This window comes from Enhydra lutris, unplaced genomic scaffold (assembly GCF_002288905.1).
Source record: "Enhydra lutris kenyoni isolate GAN:26980312 unplaced genomic scaffold, ASM228890v2 scaffoldscaffold4, whole genome shotgun sequence".
NCBI classification, from domain to species: domain Eukaryota; kingdom Metazoa; phylum Chordata; class Mammalia; order Carnivora; family Mustelidae; genus Enhydra; species Enhydra lutris.
In genome coordinates, this window is record NW_019154088.1 from 14,573,658 (window position 1) to 14,597,176 (window position 23,519).

Consider the following 23,519-nt stretch of genomic DNA (forward strand, 5'->3'; position numbering starts at 1 on the left):
CAAACTCTCCTCTCCCTACCCACCCCCTCACCCCCGCAACCCTCAATTTGTTTTCTGAGATTAAGAGTCTCTTATGGTTTGTCTCCCTCCCGATCCCATCTTGCTTCATTTTTTCCTTCCCTACTCACCAACCACCCCCCAACCCTGCAACGTTGACTCTCAAATTCCTCATACCAGGGAGATCTCATGATAATTGTCTTTCTCTGGTTGACTTATTTCACTCAGCATAATACTTGGGGGATGATCTTATATGTATAGTTTTGTATTTTGTTTTTACACTGAATTTTTTTCTCATTAAACTTTAATAGGTTTCAAAATTCTGTGACAGATTTTTGGTCAAACTGTTTCCATTAAAAAGTACTTATTTTTAAAACTAGTAACTTAACATTGCCACAAGGAAAAAAACGGTAGATAAAACATCTTCTTTTCCCTCTGAAGTTTTTACATTGCATCTTTATCTTTAACCAGACTTTACCATTAAATTTAATTGGCCAATTGAGACAAGCTGTTCTAGACCTTCCACCACTGGTTAAGACTGGGGTGGCAGTTATTAGAGATAATATTCATTTAGCCTACTGAGTTTTATGGGAAGACTTGACGACCTTACCAGCTCCAGCAACCTCCCTGTCCACTGATTTGATGACACCCACAGCAACGGTCCATTTGAAATAACAGACGGCCAAATGAGCCAGAGGAGGAAAGTCAGAGAAGCTTTCAACACATAAGCTTCCCAAGAAGCATACCAATCACGACAGCGTCACCAGATTTCAAAAATATGAGGCTGTCTTTCAGCTTCTTACTGCACGGGGATCCATCTTCTCCTTCAGCTCCACAAACTCGCAAGCAGTGTGAGCTGTGACAATCCAGCACAGGTTCATAGCCAGTACTGATTGGGTGTGGGTGGTTCAGGGTAAACACCTGAGCAATGAAGCCAGCTGGTTCCATTGGTGGGTTATTTTTGTTATCACCATCCAACGGCAATGATGAGTATTTTTAACAAACACATTCTTGACACTGAAGACCACACTGTCCTGAGGAAGAGCTTCAATCAAAGTTCATCGTGCATTTCAACAGACTTTTCCTCAGTTGTAACACTGATAGTAACAAAAATGACCACAATGCCATGTTTGAGAACACAGTCTCACAGAGACGGTACCAACACCACCAATTTTGTAGACATCCTCAAACCCAAGGCTCGTCAGTTCGATGAACTGGTGGCAGAATGCAATCCAGAGTTTTGATCAGTATTGTCCCACTGGCATTGCCATCTTTACTGGTGACTTTCCATCCCCTGAACCAAAGCATGTTTATACTTGGCTCCAGCATGATGTCACCATACCAACCAGAAACTGGCACAAATGCTACTGTGTCTGGGTTGCAGCCAGTTTTCTTAATGTGGGTGCTGACTTCCTTCATGATTTCTTCGTTATCTCTGGCTGAAGTGTGGCTCCGTGGAATCCAGTTTGTTAACGACAACAATTAGTTCTTTCACAGCTAGTGTGTAAGCCAGAAGGGGATGCTTACAGGTTTGTTTTTGGATATACCTACTTCAAATTCACCAACACCAGCAACAACAATCAGGACAGAAAATTTTAGGCACAGCCTGAGATGTGCCTAAAATTGTGTTTTTGATGAAGTATCTGTATCCTGGAGCATCAATGAGAGAAACATAATACTGGTCTCAAATTTCCACATGGAGTTATTAGTGGTGATCCCAGGCTCACATTCAGCTTTCAGTTTATCTGAGACCCAGGGATAGTTGAAGGAGGCCTATCCCATGTCAGAAGCCTTCTTCTCAAATTTTTCAATGGCTCTTTTTGTCAGTGTCCCCACATTTGTAAATCAGATGGCCACAGTGGTGGACTTGCCTGGATCTACATGTCTAATGATGTTGATGTTAATGAGTCTTTTCTTTCCCTATTTTGGTTTAGATTTAGCAGTAATTTTCATGATACATGCGTTCTGGCAATAAACTCATTGCAAAAAAAGCTACACTAAAATTATATATGGAGGATTTATTTCCCTCTGTTAATTAAGTTAGAAATGGCTGATTCTATTAAAAACATTTAATCATATTCTTAGTGTTGGCAATTTTATTTAGGGAATTTGTAATTATATAATTGTAATGTATAATTCATAATTATTTCTTTTGTCATCAATTCCATGATGAATGTCTTTGACGCATCTTTGAATAATCTTTGACTGCATTTTTTATTATTTCCTTATTCTAGTATCTTGTCAAGCTCATTAGAATTCATTCTTGAAGGTGGGATGGCATGTATACTACAAGACCACAGAATTTTCTGAAAATCAAGGTAAGTAGTCTGGTGTCTCTGAAGGAATAGAATTTGTTGTAATGTTCTTCTGCCTCTAAGATTATATGATTCTATGATTGGCCACTCTTAGAAATTCTTTGTTAGAGGATTGTAATATTTTACATTTGTATATATGAGGTATATATAAACAAACTTTAATGTGGATCCTATAGAAATTAATTAAAAATTAAAGCATTATTAAATTTTGGATAAATAATTAAGCTTAGTATTTTAATTGCCATTTTCAGTATCATTCACTCAGGAAAAAATATCCAGAACACTGTCAGGGGGTGGAAAGCAGAACTTGAATATGAGTTGGTGTGGTTCAGTTAGAGTCTATAAACATAGCTGAATAAGGCCTAGATTATGAAGTAACAAAGTTAATAACACGTTTCACATCAAGCTCTAAAAGGCAAGCATTGGAAATATGAAGTGATTCTCCCAATATAGGTCATGTGGTTTTAGTCTTAACTACTATTGTGGTGAGATTAATTTCAATCCTGTTATTGATCTGGGATATAGAGAATTTGGATAGGGTCCAGAGGAAATGAGAATAAAAGCGAAAATGATTAGAGGGTTGATTGGAAAACACTGAACCCACTGGGATTATTGAGTTTGGAGTGGGTTAAGGAGAGGCTTAATGACAGTTTCTGACTGTAGAGGTGACACTATGGTATGATTAACTATGTGTAATCAATTTCAACTTCTATCAAGGAAAAGGCACATTTACACAAATATGGGTTTGCTTTTGGTCATTGAGAAGATGTAATAAGCTAGTGGACAGCTACAATTTGTTATCAACCCTAGGATCCATTGTAGCCAGGAGAAAGAAGGCTCATAGTTTTTAAGGAGAGGTCCCGTGGAATGGATGAAATTGCAGAACAGAACAGTGTGCAGACAGGAATTGATTTCTTACCATTTTAGTTGGTGATTATTTGCAATTGGTCAGGGGGCTGTTGATTATGGCCCATTGTCCTCTTTGTTATTCTGTGCTTATTATACATTAACAGGATTTGGTTGGCATCAATTCCCTTTATGCAAATAACACCTGTAAACTGCAACATGACACTTTTAGCTCATGTAATATAAATGCAAAGTATATACATACGTCTGTAAGTCACACTGATTTAGAAGGAAGGTCTGCTTTCCTTCAATATAACAAATTATTCCTTTGGAATATGTTAAGCACTTTTGGAAACTTACTTTGATCATTAGATCAAAATCACTCTTTGGAAAATTAGTACCTTAAATTATATAATAAATTCAAGTAGGTGGATTACACAGATTTGAAATTTGGGATAGCAGTATTCCGCTTTCCTCATGAGGAATCTAGAATGGAGTATTGTATGGTTGAAGAATGGTGTTTACAGTGCTGATTTTCTTAGTAGTCAGGGCCCTATTTTTTCTGGTTATTTAGCTCAGGGCTGGGACAGCCCCTCATGTGATCCCTTATCTTTCCTTATTGCTTTCTGACTACAACTATAATCCTTCCACTCAGATACTGTTTCTTTCCTCCTTCAAATTTTCATTCAACATGTCTACCAAATTCTTCTCTTGAATCAAAATAGTAAAATGTTAAGACTTTGTATTTTGAGTCCCTAGACATGGGTTTGAAAGCAGTTCCATCTCTTTCTGAATTTGGAATTTTAGCCAAGTTTCTTAACCTCTCTGAGATGCAGTTCCCTCACCTGTGAAATAAACATAAAAATATCTATAATGCTGAGGTACTTAGAGGATTAAATGCAGTAACATTTATAACAGGTTTACCCCATGTGGCACACATTAAAATGAAAAATTTCCACAGCTGTTATTTTCTATTTGATCACTTTCTTCAACTTTTAAACACTTGTGATCATTCAATAAACATTTATTGAGCATTTATTACATTACAGCTTTGTGCACAGTAGTGCACAGTAGTTTGTGCTGGATAAAGAGTTAATAATAATGATAATGATACAAAATAGTTCTCTTATATTCATGGAGTTTACAGTAGATTATGATTCACCATTGATTTAATAAGAGCTTTGCAACAAAAAAACTACATTAAACTATGTATTAATTTTAAGGTACACCATGTGTACCTTATCATATTTCAGTGATATATAAAAGGGAAAAATGTATAAAAATTTTGCATAATTATTGTCTCACTCCAGATAAAAACCTGAACAATTTCTGAATACTGGTCATCATCTTGAATTTTTCTTTGGTTATATTTGTTCTATTATCCAGCCAACCTATTTCTTTTCTGTTGTTCTCATAGGCTCTACCCAATCCTGTGGCTGTTGGTCAGGGGTACATTCAGGCTCTGAGCCTTTGTGGCCCATTGTTTTGTTAATGGTGTGGGATATGCCTGAAAATTCCAGTCCTGGTGAGGTTCCACATTTAAGGAAACACAGTGAAAAGTAATTTCATACAGTTCCAGTATCATTTCTTGCTTCCTCTCTTGCAGAACTTGAAAGAATATCCAATTCTTCATCCCCAGGGCTCCATATCTCCACACCCCATTCCTTCTTCTATGTCTTTCAAACTGTTCAACCTCTCCAAAACCTTTTTTTCTATCACTCGCATTCTTAGCATTCTCCTTAGCATAATATTCTTTCACCTCTGTGATTAAAATCAGAGAGGAAGGAAATGCCAAGTAGGCAATGCCAGGATTTTTCCTAATTGCAGGCAAGAGGAAGGTGAAGCTATGAATTTTTATTCATAGTTAATACTTTTATTTCTGTTATGCAGTTACAATTTCTTGCTACTCTCACCTAAGGATTGAGCACAATGAAGCCTATTGGGCTAAGGGGTGAAGATGGGATCAGCTGAAAGTGTGGGGAACTGACAGATTTGGTTCCTGCAAATGCCTAAATCCTCTTGGGCATGTTTCTGTAACCTTGGCAATTGGGTGTCCTTTACTCTTTCCTATGTAGACCTTAGGGACAATCCTGGGCTTGCATAGGAACAACATATAAACCCTATAGAAGTTGCTCTTTGGTTGAATACGAACTTAGTTTCACCATTGGTTCCTCTGATACTTGAGCCCTCTTTCTCTGGTAACACTGTCTGATATTCCAGGTACCACTGATTAAGGTCTAAGTGCCAATTCTTAAAGATTTTTCAGGACATTTAGGGTTAACACAGTAGCCATAAAACAATCATTCAATAACATGCAAGGCTAGCAAAAACCCAAGAGTATTGATATTAAAAAAATATCCATAACTGGGGCACCTGGGTGGCCCAGTGGGTTAAGCCTCTGCCTTCGGCTCAGGTCATGATCTCAGGGTCCTGGGATCGAGCCCCACATCGAGCCCCACATCGGGCTCTCTGCTCGGCAGGGAGCCTGCTTCCTCCTCTCTCTCTCTGCCTGCCTCTCTGCCTACTTGTGATCTCTGTCTGTCAAATGAATAAATAAAAATTAAAAAAAAATATCCATAACTTACTATCATAATTTGACCTTGGCATTACTATTTTGCTATCTTGTAATTTATATTGATCTTTATTTTTTTTTTAAGATTTTATTTATTTATTTGTCAGAGAGAGACAGGGAGAGAGAGCAAGCACAGGCAGATAGAATGGCAGGCAGAGGCAGAGGGAGAAGCAGGCTCCCTGATGAGCAAGGAGCCCGATGTGGGACTCGATCCCAGGACGCTGGGATCATGACCTGAGCCGAAGGCAGCTGCCCAACCAACTGAGCCACCCAGGCGTCCCTATATTGATTTTTAGTTATAGGATTTTTTTTTTAAGTGGGGAATGCCAGCATATTGGATTTACCTTATTAGAGTAAGTACTGAGTTTTGGAGGAATTGGGGTTTTAGGTCTGGGACAGTAGGCTTTAGAGAATACTGCTTCAGATTTGTTTCATGTACTTTGAATCTTCCACGTTGAAAGGGAAGCTGCACAATATATAGTAAATCAGGACAATGATATTATTGGGTTAAATCACAACTTAATTATTCAGTTACTTGAGGCTACATAATCATTGAGCCATATCTTTTGATAATGTTCCCTTAGACTCTCTGGGAGTAATCAAATTTAGAATGATGTGCTGTCATGCAACTTCTAAGAAACATTTTGTGTGCCGTCCTTGGTGATTGGTTAGCAATGCCTTAGAGATTACTGCTTGTGTAAATTTCATTAATTATTTTACTTCAAACATGATGAAAGTGTTTTTTAAAAATTTAGTTGAGATCTAAAACAAAACCAGATATAATTAGGGAGCCACAGAGGATTTGTTTGAGGAGCAAAACTGTATTCATGGAGTTATAAAGTGTATCTGAAGTTTATAATTGAGTTAAAATTATCAAGTATTTGTAAAGTTGCTGGATTTAAAATATGCTAAACATTTTTGTAGAGACTCTCAGACATTTGGTAGAAGAGACAGTTAGGTTTAAAGATAGCCAAACGTTGAAAATGGAAGCGCTAGTTATTCCATCTCTGTCACTCCAAGTCTCACTGCATAATTAAACGTTAGAGTTGTTACATGCTCCCTAGAGGATCCAGTTCAGCAATGTACATCCTACCTCTAGATTTGTTTCCCCAGTCCTATAAGCCATGGGGGCTGTGGGTAGTCACCAATTTACTCATATTATCATGCTGCACATTTAGCCATAGCATTTGCATTGTATTGTTAAGGAGAGTGGATATTTCCTCATAGTTTGGGGTTTTCCAAGCTAACAAATATAATCATTTTTTTCTCTCCAAAAACTATGTCTGCAATCTAGATAAATTATCAGCAGTTGCATAGTGATAACTGTATAATAAATTCATGGTTCAAATGAGTGAATATGGTTATAGCCATGGTTAACTGAGACTGGTGTCAGAACTCATGCTTCCTCTCACAATTTTTATAAATACATCAAAAAACTGCACATTAAAACAACATATTAGAACCATGAGCCAATCTACAATGAATAGTGATAGTGTTTTAAGGACAAGACTAGAAAAAAATAAAGACCCCTAAGTGCAATTGCATACTTTCTTATTAATCATCAACATTAATAATCGTTGCTTAAAATAATTCTAGTTTAACCTCTGAAATTGAGTAAGATTATTAACTCTCAAAATTTTATAAGAATAAAAAGCCACTTTGTGAAGACATAGATCTGATACTTGGTGGCTTCTGCACGGTTTCTTTTTCACTCTTTTAATCATATCACTGTACAAACTGGTATTAAAGGGAACATAAAGTTCCCTTATGTTCTTGCTTCTCAGGAGAAAGGATCCATGTAGATTTCCCAACTTGGATCCTCTACTTGTGGCAAAGTATAAAGTGAGAGGAAACTTTAAGAAGGTCTCTTTTCCAAACAAGGTTACCTTCAGTCCCATGTCTTTCATCCCGTCCAGTTCCACATTCTTAAGAACTAATATTGCTGTGAAGTAAATATCCAAATTTAGATCTTTATTATTATTTTTTTAGATCTTTATTAGTAGTATTAGATTTCATTTTCCTTTTTTAGCCGTTATAGGAGATGCATTCTATTCTCTTCTTCATAGTACATTTTTATCAAGAAATGAAATGTGTTTTTCATATTTCAGGACCTACTTTAGATTCCACCTGTGTCTTGAAGATTTCCCTGATAATTCTAGCATGGCATACTCCCTTTTATGAAATTTTATGTTTATTATTTTCATTGTGCATTTAGGATCCTGACTGCTAGAAGTACTTTGCTTTTTTACGAATCCTTGAATATGCGTATGGAAGTTGAGTATTGAAAGGTGACTTTATGTTGAAAGGATGAGATGTGCTTTTGTTTTCAGATTCCTAAATACATCATAAAATCTCATTACAACTTAAGTTTTAGAGACAATTTCCAATGATATATACTGAGACTTCCTTGACTTCTTTAATTTTACTCTTTTTAGGTACAATTGAATATGTAATTGATAAGGTAAGGCCCAGTTAACATTCATATTTTCTCAATTGTATTAAAATTGTATTAAAATTATGGAATGACTGGTAACAGCATTTTCACTTCTATTGACAAACTAGTTTTACATCATATTGGTAGATACCCAAGATATAATAATTCATTCTTGACTTATTAAAGTCTAATACAAATTATTACTTTTATCCCAAATCTGATAATGTTTGAACCTCAGGACCTTTGAGTTCTATTTATTCTCTTAAGTAATTTTTGTTTAGGATTTTAGTTCTACATGTGTTTCAACCGATAAAGACATTATAATTTTGTATAATTGCTATTCCTTCAAAATGGCCCAATAATATTTTTCTTTCTCTTCTGCTTTGTCAAGTTTTCAACTGGGATGAATTTTTATTTGCCTAAAGAATTCCTTTTAGATTTTCTTTTAGTGTGGGTCTTCTAGCAGAGAGAGAGAGAGAGAGAGAGAAAGAAAGAAAAGAAAAGAAAAAAGAAAAGAAAAAAGAAAAGAAAAGAATCGAATCCCTTGGATTTTCATCTAAAAATGACTTTATTTTACCTTCATTTTTTAAAGAGACTTTTCATTGGATATAGAATTTTAAGTTGGCAGTTATTTTCTTTCAGCACTCGGAAGTGTTTATTCTATTGTTCCTGGTGTGCACCAGTTCGGTCGAGAACTTAGTCACCGTTCTTACAGTTACTACTTCAAAAGTAATGTTTTTAAAAAATCCCTGTCACTTCTTCAGACTTCCTTTTTGTCCTTGATATTTTGCATTGTTACTATGATGTGCCTAGATGTGGTTTCCTTTGTGTTTTCCCTCCTTTGAATTGAGTTTTTCCTCATTGGAATTCTTTGGGTCGATGTCTTTTATCAGGTTTAGAAAATATTCAGCCATTGTCTCTTCAAATATTGTTTCTGCCTTATTCTTTCACTTTTTTCCTTCTGGGACTCCAACTATAAGTGTGTCTGGCATGTTCCCATGTGTCTATTTTACTTATCCAATGTATTTCATCTTACTAATCCTGCTGTCTCCAATCTGCTCTATTTAACATAGATGTATATCCATCTAATATAGTTATTACTTTCAGATACATATATTTAAATTTTTTAAGTTCCATAATATCCATTCAATTATTTCTATAGATGACAGTTTTATGCTTAACCCGTTGATCTTTTCATTTATTATGTGTACCTTGTCCTTTTTTTTTTGAACATATGAGTCAGAGTTATTTTTATGTCTTTGTGTGTTAACTCCAAAGCTAGAGTATATGTGGATCTGTTTATGATTTTGATGTTATTTGTCTGTTTTTTCTGTATTTCCTATGTTTTTCCAATTTTTAAAAATTGTGTGCTGGACATTGTGTACTAAAGGGCCTTAGAAAATCTGGGGACGTTATATTGCACCAGTGATGGTTTTTCCCCTTCCTGTATTCCAGACAGGATGAACAGCAGATCATGTCAATTCAACAAGAAACTGAGTTGGGTCAAAACTTGGTTGTAGGATTAGAAAGACTCAGACTGCTTCTTGTTCATCCTCTTCTCTAGGCATGTCCCTCATGGGATATGTATTAAGTATCTTTCCTGTAGGTCTTCTCAGTCCTGGAGACCTTCAGGAATGTAGATTTGCCTTTCAGAGATTCTCAACCAAGTTTTTTAGGTTTCTGCACAATGAGACTTCAAATATGGTAAATGTCTTTAGGGACATACCAGTGGGATTTTGCAAGAAAGCTAAGCACCAGGTAGTGGCAGCAGATTTCAGTCTCTCTTCTAGAAAATATGGCCCAGCTAACCAGACTCCCGCAGTGGAATTCAGCAATGGGACTTAGCAAATATTTTTATGGGTAAACTGGATGATTTTCAAATTTTTAGTATGTTCTTCAACTCACAGAAACATTCAGAATATCATTTCACCAAATATCTAGGTACCTGTAAGCTAGTCAAGTTGACACATATAATTAACCATCATACTGTTAATAAATTTATGACACTATATTTTACTACTAATGATTTTTATATTATATACATATGTGACATGTAATTTATTAAACATCATTTTATGTGAACTACTTCACTTGGCATCCCAGTCCATCCAATATGTTGTATGTGCTCAATTCGTATTTGTTAATAACGAAAAATGTCCACTTCAAATACCAACTGTTTTATGTAGAAATAGGAACACATTTTAGAATTATTCTGCCTGTGTTAAAATCCTACTTCTGTCACAATTAGCTGTGTGTTTTCGGGTATCAATTACCTTATCTATAAAATGATGAAAATAATAACTATCTCATTAGGTTGCTGTGAAGACTAAATAAGATAATGACTAACCAGTGGCTGACAGATACTCAGTCATATGTATAAAGTATCATCATCATCATTGTTATTGTTGTTGTAGCCATTTCTAATTTTGAGCCATATTTCTCATTCCAATGAGATGTGCTTTGCTACTTTTAAATTTCTTAACCATATTCATGCACTTCTCTGCTGGCTTTAACTTAGCCTGAAATTATAGCTCTTTGGATATATGATTTATCACTGAATATCTAATTTTAAGATTTTTTGTTTTCTTGACCAGGGATTGCGCAATACTAATCATCATCATCATCGTCATCATTTGTAGTAGCTAATACATAGCAAGCACCAATTGTTGAATAAATGGGTGTATAGAAATGAAATCACACCTTCTATATATACTGTATTTAGCATCTGAATTGATGTCTGTTTTAATTTTATTCAGAGTGATATTACTTTGGTAATTATACAGGACCAATAACAGAGATAAAAGGTTGACTTATTACTTAAATGATTTATTAATGCCTATGAAAGCCAAATACCCACATGTAATATAATATGAGGATCAGTTTTTTGTTAGTTCAAATAAAGAAGAGTGATGGAGAATTAAATTACCACCAGAAACACAGCAATTTTGGCATAACAAACTCAACAGAATCTGTGTCATGGTAGTCAATACTATATCTGGGTTTTTAAAAAATTTTTTATAAACATATAATGTATTATTAGCTCCAGGGGTACAGGTCTGTGACTATATCTGGGTTTTGAATGGAGATGCATTTTTAGCAAAACTGTATTACCCATCACATTAAATTCTGTTAATTTAACTGTTATTGGTTCATTGTTTGTATTTATTTTATAGACTGTTTTGTTTTTTAAGTTGTACCCAAATTAGTAAGTGCAAGAATATATATTTAAGTTCATAGCTTTAACATATATCAATATTTAAGTAACATAACAATAAAATGATTTCCCATTTGGAGTTTATAACACTTGTTTTCCTTTAAATGGAGACCATGCCTTACTCAAATTTTGTAAGCACCATATGACCCAAGTACTTATTCAATAGGACTCCATCTGAGCACAGCTTGTTAGCCTATAGACTTGGATGTACATGCCCTCGGAAGCATCACAGCAACATAGCAAAGCCCAATATATCAGAGTTAATCTGTGATGCAGGCATCAGTCCAGCTGGTACATTCTATTGCTGTGAGCACTTCACTCTGTAAGTGGTGATTTATTTGGCATTCAGATTAAGATCTTGTGTGGAAATAACAAAATAGACTCAAGTCCTGCGCTGCCCAATTCTCCTTCTAAGAGTCACCATGTGAAGATGCAGCCTTGGGCCTGAGATATTTGGTAATTGTCTGTTTCTCTACCCCTTCTACATTTGTATAAACTCTGTTGAATAAAAAATGAGTCATTTCTTTTTTTTTCTCCTCCTCCAACAACTAAGTCTCATAATTAGAATTTTCAACTTCTTTTAATACATTCAATTATCTGCTGATTCAAGCATCTTCAGGTCAAATGCATTTAGAAAACAGCTAATTATGCCCTTTCCCATGGGTGGAAAAATCTTTAAATTTAATTAAAAGACCTTAACTCAACTCCTTCACATTACGGTCTACTTCCCAATGGATTTTCTACAGGGTGACTTAAAGAATCAAGCTCAGTATTAAAATTAGAAGCAGCTATTACTTATTATTTCTTCTTTGAAACAAAATTATTTTTGGTTGAAAGATACTTTGATCATTAATTTCATTCTCTCAGTTTTGCCTCTGTATTCACTCATAAAAGCATAGATTGAGAAACTTGCTTGACAGTTTTCAGGTTGTTTATTTTCTATATCTTGTGCCAGTAAAGCACCTTAAACACAGACTACTGTTCTCAGCCTCAAAATTCTCTTTGGCATACTAATCAACACATAAGCAAAGGTGGCAGAAATAAAAAATCTTAAAAGAAGAAAAATGTTAAGCACCAGATCTGAGCCAAGCAAAGTTCAAATATACAGGATTTTCTGACTTTTATGAGAGAAAGCCACAAATATATTTTTCTATTTCCCTTTTCTAAATTGGAAAATTGGAATAGAGAGCTATCTTGGTTTAGTATCTTCTAGGAAAGCATAAAAATCAAGGCAAATCATGGTTTTTTTCTTTAGTTTTATGAATTTTACTTTTTTTCCCTTGACTTAGTACAAACTTGTTTTGTATTAAAAATTGGCCTTACATGAAAGGAGAAATCCAGATGTTAAAAGCAAGGAAGCAATCTGGAAAGCAATTATGCATTATCTTTACTTGAGTTTCTTCCTCTCATCCATTTCCTCTCTATCCCTCCCGTCTTCCATCTTTCCTCCCTGTCTTCCTTTTCTTCTCTTCTCTTCTCCCTTCTCCTTCCCTTACTCCTTTTTTTCCCCTTTTCTTCTTGTTTGGCTAAGTACTTCTAGAAGACACTTAATTATGTTAACAACATATTGATACCTTAAGGAGCCTGTGATAAACCAAACCTACTTCCACTCCCATTCCTTGCTTGTTTGAATCAGAGTCATAGGAAAGTAATTAATGATACTAATTGCTCTTACTTGTTTGAAAGACAGGCATTGGGGAATCACTGGAGATTTTTAAACAGAGAAATGGGATCCAGGAAAGTGATATTTTAGGAAGAATTATCTATCAATGATGGACAGGAAGAATTAGCATTAAGGAGTGGTACACTCATTCATAGGCAGAAAGTGTCGAGGATTTTGAATACCCCAAAACTGTGAAAATGGAAACGACTTCATACTGAAAGACATTTAGGAAGAATAATTAACCAGTGATAAGTTAGATATAGAAAATAAAGAATAGAGGTGAGCCAAAGATTGTCAGCTTTCAAGCCTGAATAAGGAAAATGGAAGGTTTATAAATGGGAGCTGATCATAAGAGCTGACTGGGCGAAGAAGGTAAATTCAGTTTTAGGCATGTTGCCATTGAATGTTATGAAGCTACTGCTAGGTGGAAATGACCAAATCGATTGGGGAAATTTGGAGAAAGTATAAAAATTGAGAGAGAGAGAGAGAAAGAAACAACACTTCAAGGACTTGCTGATATAAATTCCCTGAACCTCTTGTTACCTTACCCATTAGTTTATCTGCATGTATACTAAAACCTTATTCATTTGCCTTTGTGTTATTGGAAAAGAATAATTTTAACACAGAAATATGCTACTTATAATTCCTTACGTGTTTCCTAAGGCAAGTCAATCCTAGTAACCAGAGATTTTTTTTGCAAACTTATAGGTTTTATTAAAAGAGGGTTTGAGGATGTGTGTTTGGAGGAAGAAAACATAGGAATAAGAGACAGTATGTGCTATAGAGTGGCCAGGAGGGAAGGAAAGTGCATAGGACTGTGGCCTGGGGAGCTATGAAGCTATGGAATCTATTGTGTGACAGAGCAGTAATCACAGTATGGCAAGTAGGGGACCTTGGGGCTAGAAAAAGAAATATCTAATGATTAAATTTTTGGTGAAGTGCTGCATATGTGTTATGATACAACTATTTCATATGTACCCCCAGAACACCTATGGATCTTGAATATATATTTACCCCCATGTGATGTAGAATTTTTTTTGTATGAGTAAAAAGGTATTAAGATTCCTGCTCTATGATTATGATAGAATGGGAAACATGCTATACAGGGGGTCAATCCATGTGGTTGATATTTGTGTTTGTATGAAGGTGTAGAGGTGTGTGTGTGTGTGTATGTTTGTGTTTGTGTGTGTTAGAGAAAGAGAGGGAGAGGGAGAGAAAGAATGAATTGGGAAATGAGTGTCCAGAGGAGCCATTTATTAAGGAGGGTGGGTTGCTGTCAATGTTGTTCAGGAGAAGTTGGAGATCCTAGATGGGGAGTCTAGGAGGTAAAGTTCGCCTCTTTAGCAATGGTAAGTGCAAACCCAGTGGTATAGAATGAACATGCTGAAGAACAGGTGAAGTAATTGACGTAGACTTCCATGAACCCAAGAGAATTCTATGAAACCACCCTACCACGTTACTGGGCTTTTATAGAAAACAAATTTTGCATGAAGTAAAGGAGAGCCTTAAGAACCAGAAAAAGACTATTTTCTCATCAGCCAAGAACTTTAGCCTTAGGTTAATGGAAAATATATTAAAAATAGGAGAGAAGAACCTGAAAGTTTAGGCTCTGCTAGAGTTTCTTTCCTAATGTGAAAGAGTCTGAGAAATAGATAAACCTCCAGGGCAAACCTGGGACCTCTGTTACTCACACTTTCACAAAATGTGGTTCAAATCAAGATATTTCCACATATTTTAAGATTCCTAGCTATGCTTTGTAGTATTGGTCTCTGTAGATAATCAAAATTCAAAATAGAAGAGGTGAGACTCTGCACTGAGAGTATAATCTTTTTGAAAACAAATACGTATGTTCCTATGGTGGTCACAAATGCCTAGATGTTACCTAAGTCGCAAAGGGACCCAGCAGGGAAGTTGCTGCCTACGGGAACCTGAGGGCTACGGCCAGGTCTATGCAGCAGAAAGTAGAGAGAGAACTGAAAACCAATCAGTGTTTTGAGACATTTCTGATAGCTAAGCCAGGCCCAGAAAAGCCCATAGTATTTCAAAGAGACACTGAGGTTTGAGGCATACCAACCTAGGTTAGCCAGGCTTCCGTCTGTGAGAAGATGATGGAGGGTGGGATTAGTGAACAGCCATCATGCTCACTGCCTAAACATGTCGAGTGCTCTTACGCCTCTTCATGGCTGGTCCCTCAATCTGGAATTTCCCTTCTCCTCTTAACTACCTATGGGATATCTTAACGCTGACATATTTTGAATGGGGCATCCTGGAGGAAAAGCTCCCTAATGAAAGGGGAATAACTGTCAGAGAAATCTTCAGTAATATTACTATTTATAATGCCTAATTTTTGAGGCAGAGCACTACTCTTGACCACAACTGTATGAGGACAGTGCCTTTATCCTTATTTCGGTAATGAAAAATAACTTGCCAAAAGTCACATAGTTGTAATTGGCAATGTAGTATTTTAATCCAAACCTCTCAGTTTTAAGCTCTTTGTTCTTGACCATTATGCTCTTAGGAAACCCCATCTCTTCTCAAATATGTTGGTGAATATATGAAATAAGAAATGTTTAAACTAATCACAATTATATTGGCCAGTTTGGGCATTCTCTTACTTGGCTCATGCTGCTGGAAACACAATGCATGGCCTGGCTGGGTGTTCAGAGAGGCTGGAGGCGGCAGCAAATAGTGATGGTTTTATTATCTCACCAGACATTTAACAGTTTTTCATTCTCTCACTCAAATCACTCCAAATGTTCTACCCTATATTTAAGCTACAATTCAAGTTAGTTTATCATCCAAGAGTTTTTGTAATTTGATTTTTCCTTATTAATCCAAATTTATTCAATTCATTTCAAAATCCACAGATATTTATGGAGAGCTCTAAGTATGCCAGGCACTTTAGCGGGGAGGAGAAACAAAGATGAAATAAACACATTTCTCCAGCATCCCATGGACTTGTTTACATTGACAAGTAATAGTCTAAACACTATATTGAAGGTATATTCCAAGTACGATCAAAACAGAGACAAAAATGATAAATTTCCTGAAAAGGTGAGTTTATAAAGAATGTGAAATTTGAGCTAGGTATTGAAATATGAGCAGAAGTTTACTGGACAGAGAAAAAGTAGAAGACTATTTCAAGGAGCAGCAGAACAAAGCATAAGAGTATAAAGTAGTATAGTGTGTCTTAATAATGGCAAGGAGCTCGTGTGAAGGACTAATCCATTATGTATGTGGAGGAGAATGTGCAGCATGGGGCCATATTAGAGTGAAGGTTTGAAGGTTCTTGCATGCCATGTTAAGGATTAAGCAATAATTGTGGGTTCTGGGTGTTTTTTAATTGACTTTGTTTTTAACATTTACTCTCAGGTGTGTGCATGACAAAAAATCAGGAGTTTTAATTTGTCTAAGTCCAAGATCACTTGGGAAAAAAAATGTGGGTTTTTGTTTTGTTTTGTTTTGTTTTGTTTTGTGTAAAGTGGTAGGCTGAGCACCAAGGGACATCCAAAAGAAGCACAGATTCACTGTCTGAGTGGCAGACAAAATAACTCCTGAAGAATCTTAGAGAACAAACTGATCTGGCTGTGGCAGGGAAGGAATGCTTTATTCTGCCAGAAGTGGTCTTTGCACCACCCTGATCCTCTAGAACTCCTCTTACCTGTCCACTCTGTGCATCTCTATAGAGCAATCCACATTGCAGTCAGGGCCAAAAAGAAATTCTCTTCTCTCTGTCTCCTAAGATGATTAATTTTGCATGTCTTTAAACTCGAGATGAGTACTTATGATTTTATCTCTCAGGTTTTCTGGAAGGAAAAAACTAAATTAAATTTTGACTTTTGGGTAGGGAAATTCTGTTTTTAAAAAGTCCACTCTTACAGGGAGCATAATGATGAATTGAAGAGAAGGGACACTTCCTCCTCTTCCTTGTACAGTATTTTAATCCAGCCATAATCTTCTCCTTCACTGTACTCCAACACACCATGCCAGTCCCTGCCTCCAGCCTGGTCCTCTTCTCATGTTGTTCATTCTGACTGCTTACGGAAGAGAACTTCTCCCTCTTCCCTTCCAAACCCAATACTCTCTCTCCTTCAAGCACAAACAAGTCCTGACTCCTCAATGAGGGGTATTAGGTCAGATTCTTCAGCAGCAAGTCCCATGACAAGGATCCCAAGCAAGTGGTTTATTAAAGAAGTGTTCCCAGGGAAGAATGTGGAGAGTAGGGGAAGCAGGACAAAGAAAAGGAAGAAGCCAAACAAGAGTTCAAGCTTCAGTTCGATTCTCTGGGGAATTCTGGAGTACAAACTATACCTCAAGTTTGTAAGTTTGTTCTGTCTCCAGGAGGCTAGACTTTCATACTTTTACACCAGTCAATCATTGGCTCTTGGCTTCTTCCAGAGAGAAGGTGTCGGCAGTGTAAAACCAGTGGAAAATTCTGCAGGCAAAGCTGCCCCAGTAGCCCAAGCTGCCCCAGTAGCCCAAGGCTGGTCCTCCAAAGACAGATGCAGGTGGAAACTATTAGAAGTACAACACACAGAATCTGGAGTCTGGATCTTGGATGTCTAGGCAAAATTTCAAACCAATTCACCTCCTTGAGATTGCTTCATATCTGAAGAACCAACCAAAGACCAAGGAAGATCCCCACAGTATGAGCATCTGCATAAGTGGGTCTGGAAGACTATTTCACTCTTAGTATGAGTCCTACACTATTCGTTAGTCTGTAACACTCTAGAGTTCAAGAGTGTGAGGTAATGCATCCATCAATCCAAATGTAAAACCAGAGGCATAGAGACTAATTTAGTCAGCTGATGACAAAGCATCAAGAGACCCTTGGTGACTCCAAAATGCAGTTTGCCAGCATGGAACCCATTCAAATGTGATAGCTCTCCCAGGTTAATGCATGGAAACTGGCTCTATAAGAACATTTTAAAATGAAAAGTATAGTAGAAAATTGTCAGCCATTTGAAGAGACAGTAGGACTTCCCTGCTTTTGTTTCTCTATTTTTCATAGATGGATAGCAATCTAAGACATTTACATGTAGAAAGAGGCCTGGGAAATTGCTTAACTAAAACACCTTTCAGCTTAGGCTAGTAGGAACAAAGTGATGTTCAAATTTTGAATCCAAATCCAAAATGAATACATTGTATTTATACATGTATTTCCTCCTTTACATCACTTTTACCTATTTTTTTTTTTTGAGGGGAAAGAAAAAAGCTTAGAGAAAAGTGGGTTGCTAATACATATAATTTCCCTTTTGTCTGCTGTCAAGATTAAAGCAGTGACAATTAACAGCTTTCTTCTTGTGAAACAAAAAGCCGATCAATGGCCACCTAGGCATTTGTTGTTCGCTGCAGTGCAGAAGAGCAAGTCAGCCTACATGCCATAGCCCAACGCCATTCACATTCCCTTCTAACCTTGTCTTCTTACCTTAACCTCTTCTGAGCTAGAGACCTGAAAGGCTGCCTTCTAAGTGCATATCCAAGTTTTTCTGATTGGAATACTGAGGAAGGGCTCCTGCAGCCATTAGATATTTTGGATGAAATGTGCTTAATTATTAATCATTAAACTTAAAAGACAAGGAAATCCTGAATGTAAATATCAGCTCACAATAATCCAACTCACAATAATCTATAATTTCTTAACTTCCTTTTCATTCTGTTACTATCATGAATTCCTGTATTTTTTAAGTTATTTTACTTCTCTGAAAATATCAGAAGTAAGGTTGAAATATAATGGGTTTTGCTCTGAATGCTACACAGTTTGGAGTCAATCCCCATTCTTTAGTTGATGGAGGTTATAGTCTGAATAATTAGTAAGAATTCTCAGTGTTGGCAAACACGAGGAAACACTTAGGCAGCTGAAAGTATAACGAAGGTAACTAACTATCTTAAGACCAGATAGGGGGGGAACCATTATGAATAGGTAAGTTTTCTTTTCTTAACAGAAGTCTAACATGAAACAATTATCTAAAAAAATAGCAGTATTCCCATTTATAATATTTATTACTTCCATTTATAATTTTATAATATTCTAGTAATTATAATATTTGCTATTAAGATCATATTGGTATCTTAATGCTATTCTATTTTTAATGTATTTGTTATTATTTTTAACTACTTGATCTCATTGCTTTTAGGGCAAATACATTTCTCACAACCACATCTCTCCATTTATTCACACAACAAGTATTTATTGAGCACTCCTGCCTTCTAGGTCCAAGGTTATGTACTCTGGACTCAGTGATAAGAGGCAGAGTCCTTTCTCTTAATTTGTTCATAGTCTAGTTGACTGTGACAGTCAGGACTCTTAGTTAAAAGCTACAGAAGTTATGCTACCTGAGTTAAGCAAGAATAGAATTTCATGAGAGGACATGAGGTAGCTCAGAAAAGTCATCCAGAAAGTAAGAGAATCAGATTCGAGTCTACATAGTCAGAAACAACATCCAAAATGACAGCACAGTAGAAGCAGTGAAGTCATCTGTGTTGTAGGCACAAGCATTAGACCCTGCAGCTGGCCCCAGAGGCTGCCACTTTCACCTCTGCCCTGTCGCCTACTCCAGGAAACCCCATCTCCCTGCAGTGGCTGTCATCACCCGGAAGACTTCCTCTTAACCTCTGCCTCTTTGCATTAGTAGTCTTGGTTTAAAAGCTCCTGTGGGTCTGTAAACTGGTGAGCCTAGGTCAGGTGCCCAAGCCTAGGTTAAAAAAGAAGCCAGGAAAGTGAATTTCTAACATTTCCAGCTTCTGTAGTGAAATTCTCCAAATTAAAGAATATAGTATGGGCACACAGGACAACCACAGTGACCAATGTTCTCTAGAGTCCCTACTTTTGGTTACCTCAAATTAATGTGTACTCTTCTTTCCTTACTTCCACAGCCTATTCTGATAATGTGTGTGTGCATAAGGAAATGAGCTTACATGATTTACTGGCAAGGGAATGATGTCAATATCACACAGAAGTTGTGTTGGTCCGTTTGGGCCATCAAGTAACAACTAGTGAACGCTTACACAGCTGAACACAGTGAGCTGAGGAGGAATGCAGTTCTGCATGCAGTGCCCACTCCCACTCTCCTTCCTGTTTTATTTTGGGCACGTGCTCTGCTCAACAAGTGCTCATTGTATGACTCTACCCAATCTTTGCGTATTTTGCCTCTATCTCTATAGCTTAGCAGCCTCAACTCTTTTTTTAATATACAACCCACTTAAAAAATAAAGCTCAAGATACTCCGTAGTATATATTAGGAATTTTAACATCTTAAAAAAAAACTGGGCCAGAACAGTTATTGTACTTGTTATTGTTCTGGTTACAAAATTGCATGGATTTTGAGTGTTTGTCCCAATCTACTTTTTCTGATAAGCCCTGTAATTATTTGTAAATGATTTTCTAGGACATGAGGTTTCCAGGAACATTTAGACTAGTATTGTAGAAACACTTAAACTTTAAGAAAAAGTGCTTTCATTAACATGATGCAAAAATCTCTTATAGTACCACAAGCACTCTCACCTCCTTCCCAAGAGGAGTTAAACTCACAATTTTTTGTGCTGGTAAAAATCCTTTTAGTTCTGTCATAAGACCTGCTGTAATAGATGGGCTAGAGTGGAAGGCTCACCACCCAGCATAGTTATACAAGATAGTGGGGAAAGGGAGATAAAAATAAGGATAAATACATCAAAATTTATAATTGCATAAACCACAGAACAAAAAAGGAGTATGGATAAGAGCCATGGTTTTTATCTCTGAAGCTGGTTTAGAGGCAATAATTGGTCATGATTTCCCTCTTTTAGTAACAATTCTATGTGCCTTTTGCTTTTAGCCACCACCTCTCTTGATTAGGGTTCTCTGACCGAGCTGTTATCACTGAAGGATCTGGATGCTTTATGATACTCCTGTAAAGATCTGGTATTATCTTCCATTAAATTTTACCACTAGGAAGAGAATTATGGGGCATTCTATAGGTCCTATCCATTCTTCTTCCTTTCCCCTTTTACAGCAGCAAACCAAGATAAGCACTCCATGTGCTGATGGAAACATCCCTTCATTACAGATTGGGAACTCTAAACCAATGTCACAGGGCAAGAGAAGCAAACATTTTCAAGTGGATCATAAGCACTAGGTTTAATACTAACAAGATGCTCTCCCTCTTCCAACCTCTGCTTCCAAGACCCATATGTTTGTTTGGGTGATGGGAAAATTAGCATTATATCTTGGGGAATAGTTCAGAGAATTTGCTGCTGGTGCAGACCCTGAGTCTTTAACAGGTCATCTCATCATCCCATCATTTTACATGTCCAAAGCTTTTAAAGAATGTGGTTCTAAGTCCATTGTCTTTACCTGTTTTCCTATAAAGTGAATATTTTTTAGTTAGAAACATGTTTGTTGTGCACTGCAATGTTTAATAAGGCATTCTGTGATTCCTCAGATGGTAATGCTGATATAAGTATGGTGAGCAAAAAATGCAAAACCATCACCATATATAAAAATATCCAATTGGCATTTCTTCCTTGATGGTAAGGATCCAGTGTTATTGAAGTTCAACTGGATGGCTGGTTCCCCTGAGATATTACCCCACACTGGGAGGCCGTGTCATTCAGTGTCAGTTCCTGCTGCTTACTGACTGATCACTCATTAATGGATGTAAATAGGTCAGCCTTGGAGAGGTGTGGTCCGTAATGTCGAGTTCCTACAAAATTTCATCCTTAACAACAAGGCTACTTTGTTTTTGAGCAGGGGTTGGAGTGACTATGGAAAGAAGCCTCCCAACATTTATTAACAAAGAGAGTCATCCTGTCCACTTCATTACTGAAAACCTTCCTTAATAAGGAGTAATTTTGATAAATGTTCACCCTAAAAACAAGGTTGTCCTGTTTTAAGCCTATTCCAAGAGGCCGATCCATGCATCATCAAACCTCCTTGACACCAATATTCCAATTTTGTTAACTCAGAATAAACAGCCTTCACTCAGATCGTATTTCCTTCAAGGAAAAGTAAACAATCAGATATACAACTTAAAGTTCTGCCACACCTGGAGGATATTTTTATTTATTTATTTATTTATTTTATGCTTTAAGGAAGGAATTAGCCTGTCATCAGACAGGCTCCAGATGTCAGCTCCTATAGGGTCTGCTTTAGTTGCAAAAGCCACCTTGCCAAGAGCATAACTTTGCCAAGGTACCACATACCCAATGACTGATTAGGTGGAAGTATAAGGGCCTGGCCACTTGGGACCTTCAGGACAATGCTGATGAACATGCTCTAGAGTTCTCCATGGGGTTGACCAAGTTTTATTTGTCCACCAACAACAGCCATCCCCTTCTTCTGATCAATGCTGCTTTTCTTCTATTCCTTTCTCAGGTGTTGATTCTAAATAAATGTTCTCCATTTCAAACTCCATCTCCATCTATTTCTGGAGAACCTAACCTGTGACACCATGTACAAATCTGGACGGAATGTTTTCCTTCTCAGTCAATAGTCTAGGAACTGATCCATAGGTAGGGGTTGAAGGAGGTTTGAGTATGTGGCAAGATTAGCTAAACTGAAATGAAAACTTCATGCTCATGTAAAACAATCATGTTTTCAGGACTTTCTTAAGCCAGAACTTCTAGGTACCACTGCTACCCAATGACTAAGTGATTAAAGGCCTGCCTGATTTTATGGCTAGTGTATTTTATAAATCCCAGTTTACTAATCCACGATCAGGTGTGTAGTTATAAGAGTAATAGCTAACTCTAAAAAAGAGTCTACTACCTTTCCCAAATAGGTGTGGCTTCATCCTCAAATCCCGAGGACTTTTCCTGAAATTTTATTTTCAGGGAAATTTGCTCTAGGCATACCCAAATCTTTCAAAGACATTATGAGCACAGCTGATCTATTACATGATAGAAACAAGCTCTAATTTCCACCAAGTCTTATAAAGTGAAGAACTTCCTAACTATTGAAAAAGAGCTTAGATACAAGTGGTAAGTGACCACATGAGACCTAAATATTACATTTCAGAAAAAGTATGATAGGCTTTGAAATAGAGCAAAATATATTGGGTTAAGGATGCCCATGGTGGTGATGGTGACTCATTTAAGCCAGCCTGGGATGGGGGATGATTCAAGTGAGGATCCCTGAAGACAGTGACATCTGGGATGGGATTTGAGCAATGAGCCTGAATAAAGGGACAAAAACAAAACAAATAAACAAAAAACCACAAAAACAAAAAACAAACAAAAAACTTGCAGTGGCATTCTCAGCCAAGGGATCAGCATTTACCAAAGCAGTAAGGTGAGAGAGTGCAAGGCATATTCACAGTACTACAAGTTATGAAATCAGCCTTGTATCTCAACTAATTCTCAAGAACTCTGGTCTATCTGGGGAAAAGGCAAACTGTGAAGATATTTATTGTTTAATATTAGTAGGAGAAGCTCCAGAAAAATGTGCAAGGGTTACAAATAAATATTTTTATTCTTTCCTACTCACTGCATGGAGAGAGATT

General features: G+C 36.7%; 1 pseudogene; it reads right to left on the bottom strand.

Annotated features, from left to right (window-relative positions):
• Positions 1 to 572: 572 nt before the first annotated feature.
• Positions 573 to 22,291, bottom strand: LOC111159770 (annotated as a pseudogene).
• Between the last annotated feature and the right edge of the window lie 1,228 nt (positions 22,292 to 23,519).